The sequence below is a fragment of the Octopus bimaculoides genome, chromosome 10 (genome assembly GCF_001194135.2).
Source record: "Octopus bimaculoides isolate UCB-OBI-ISO-001 chromosome 10, ASM119413v2, whole genome shotgun sequence".
Lineage (NCBI taxonomy): Eukaryota > Metazoa > Mollusca > Cephalopoda > Octopoda > Octopodidae > Octopus > Octopus bimaculoides.
This window is the reverse complement of record NC_068990.1, coordinates 30,710,435-30,714,114: the sequence shown is the minus strand read 5'-3', so window position 1 is coordinate 30,714,114 and position 3,680 is coordinate 30,710,435.

Here is a 3,680-nt window from a genome sequence, read left to right as displayed (position 1 = left end):
ACAGCCATATGTAGTGATGATGATGAAAAAATCCCTGAAAGAAATCAATGATATTGATTTATCTATTTACTTCAGGACCAGCTGTGTTTGGAGGGAACACAACCCTTCATATCGAAGTGCCAAATATGGAAAGAATTATTGTCTGGAGAAACAAGTATTATAATCTCGAATGTGACTGGACTTGTGATAGGAATGGCAGCCATGAAGTTAGCCATACTAAGAACGTTTCATCTCTTTCAATTCAAAATATCACTGAAAAAGATTTATCTTGGACTTTTTGAGACAGAAATCATTGCTCTCCAGAATTTACTTTGAAGATTAAAGGTAAGGAAATTACTTCTGCTAATAATAATTCTTTCTAATTTTGGCAGAAGTTTCATGTGGAAGAGGTTCTTTGATTGCATTAATTTGAGTATATTTGGCTGGTCCTTTATTTCATCAACCCCAAAGGGATGAAAGGCAAAGCTGACCTTAGCAGTATTTGAACTCAGAAGTGAAAGAGGCAGAAGAAATGCTACTGAACATTTTTTTCTGGTGCAGCAACAGTTCTATATTTAAGAGATGAGGAATTATGTACATTATTTACAATATTTACATTTGACGGATATTTGTCCTCATCTTGTTTGTTGTTAACACAACATTTCAGGTGATATACCTTCCAGCCTTCATCAGATGTCTTGGGGAAATTTCAAACCTGGGTTCCCATTCCTAAGGTATTTTTTGATGTTATTATTATTATTATTATCATCATCATCATTATTCAGGTCACTGCTTGGAATCGAAGTCAGAATCTTAGGGTTAGTAGCCCGCGCTCTTAACCACTACACCATATGCGTAGTGGTTAAGAGCACAGGCTACTAACCCCAAGATTCAGAGTTTGATTCCAATTTAAAATTACCACCTTTTTGCTTTCCCCATAGCCCTTAATATTTTCTCAACTGTTTTATCACCTCACAATTCTTTATACCAGCCACTTTCAATGCTATAATTTGTTAACATTTTGTTTGAGTCACCAAATTTAATTACACAAGAATGTTAGGAAGCCTTATACAGAGTTTGCAACTAAGTTAATAAATAGGAAAGTTTCAGTTTCTGTTTGAATAACGAGGAAATTAATTCTGTTTAAATAATGGGTAAATGTATATGCTGCCCCTAGTAAATGATGGACTGATCTGTTGACCATCCATTTTTGTGTTAAAAAAGTCAGTCCCCTTTGTTAATGCTACGTAACCTTTCTAAATGATGGACTGATCTGAAGGGGGCCATTTAATCAGTTAGACATAGTAGTCTAAGATAATTGTGTGTGTTAATCCTTTTCTTACCATATTTTTGTTGAAATGTATTGCCTTTGTTTCAATTAATTTTGGAAATAATAAAGAATTTAGTGAAATAACCTTGTCATTACTAAGTTAGTGTTTGGAACACAAGTTTATTTGAAGTTTTGATGGAAGGTTTTACTTTAGATCTCTTTAAAACAAGGAATTTGTACAATAAAAACAAAAGTAGTTTTGAGCAGGTTGGTACCAAAATGGTTCAGCCTGGTTGATATTACTATCTTTTATTAAAAACAAAAAGTTTGTTTTCTTGTTCATCTTTTGCAGATGAGGAAGCAGGAACCAGCATACCCATCTATGCCATAGTCATCCCTTCTATACTCGACCTTGTAGCCATCCTTTTCATAATCTTCTCTGTCATATTCAAATGGCCTCCTTACATTTGGATCAGGACCCGTGTCATCCAGTGTGTATGTCATGGGAAATACCAGAATCCACCAGAGGCATAAGAATTCTATGATTTGTGATTTTTTTCATGTTTTTCTTAAAGGAGAAATATTGAATATATTTATTAAAATTATATATATCCAGCATACCCATCTATGCCATAGTAATCCCTTCTATAATTGTCCTTGTAGCCTTTCTTTCCACAGCCTTCTTTGTCAATTGGATCAAAACTTGTATCATCCACGATCCACCGGATGTAGTATAAAAATGCTACTTTTTCTTACAATTAAAAACTAAAATTTTTTTTTAAATAATAACCTTGTTATTGTCATTTACAGTACATTGTGCTCAGATTGGCTAACTCAGAAAAATCTCAGGTTAAAATAATCACCTGATAGTGGTTGAGGGCTCATTTGAGCCACAATTTTAAGGACTATCAGCTGGGACCAAAATTATTTGTTTTTTCTTTGTATATAACCAAATCAGAGCATATCTCTGGGAAGTGTTAATCTTGTATTTTTTCTAAAAAACAAAAAAAAAAAAACAGAGAACAGCTTTTCATGAGTTATCTCATTTGTAGCTGTACATAGTAATGATCAGAAAGCATGTAAAGCTTCCATCAGTCTCCCTTTGTTAAAGCTTTAATTTCTTATAAAGAATAAAAGGTTTAGAATGGTACAACAATGCACTATAGAACAAAAAATGGACTATATACCTGTTGTAATTTTTTTATTCCTTACAAACAATACACAATGCTTCAAGCAAACTACAATACTCTCCTATCTTTAATTTCTTATTTTTAAGGGTTAATCTTTCATATGGCTCCATTTGATCCCATAATACTTTTCATTCTACATCCAAATGAGCCTGTTGGTTCATATGACAAATAGAAATTTTTCTAAAAGTTATGCAGAAACAAATTCAGAAGTGGAGGTCACATCTGAATATGACACTGGTGTCCCCTGTTACCATCACCATCATCGGTTAACGTCTGTTCTCCATGCTAGCATGGTTTGGACGGGTCGACTGGTGCTCCAGTCTGATCTGGCAGTTTTTACAGCTGAATACCCTTCCTCACGACAACTTCTCCAAGAGTGTAGTCGGTACTTTTTTTAAGGCATAAGGGCCAGATGGGGTTGGCATCGACCACAACCAGATGGTGCTTTTTACATGCCATGGAAGCCAGTCAAGGCTGCACTGGCATCATAATGTACATAATTCCTCATCTCTCAAATATAGAACTGTAAGATGACTCAAATACAGCATTTTTAAAAGCAGACTACACTAATTCAATATCTGTGTTGTCTGAGATACTTGTCACAGGTTGTTTGAAATGAGGTTAAATTGTCATTGTTCTTCAGCTTTGTCACTTCCACTTTTCCAAATGGTTGAGTGCAATTGTTATGAATAGGATTGCAGATAGTAAAATTCATCTTTGGTAATATCAGTCTATGGTCAGACCAGCACTCTTGCCAAGGAATGTGGTGCAAACAACAAGTTAATTTCCTATCTGATACCATACAAAGTGGAATCTTAGAGGCATATGTTCATAACATCCTGCAGGATAAAAGGTTGAAAATTCCATGTTTATTGCTATTATATGTGATTGCTCTGGAATAGAACACGAATCAGTTATTGTTATGTTTCTGAAAACGAGGATGTCCACGAAGATTTTCTCCTGGAAAACTTCATCGCAAAAACAAGCGAGTAAAGAAAAATTGGCAAAACTACAGTTGTATTACTCTCATCACTACACACACACACACACACTGACTTTGTTGCCTCATAATTTCCAGAAAAAAAATGGACATTTAAAAAAAAAAATTAAAGTTATATGGAAAGAAAATGTCAGGTTGTGAGAATCCTCTCTTCAACACCTAGGAAACATTTTTTTTCCAGCAAATCTTTACATACACTCTATTTACAAGATCAAAGCAATTATTTTTTGAAAGTTTTGTT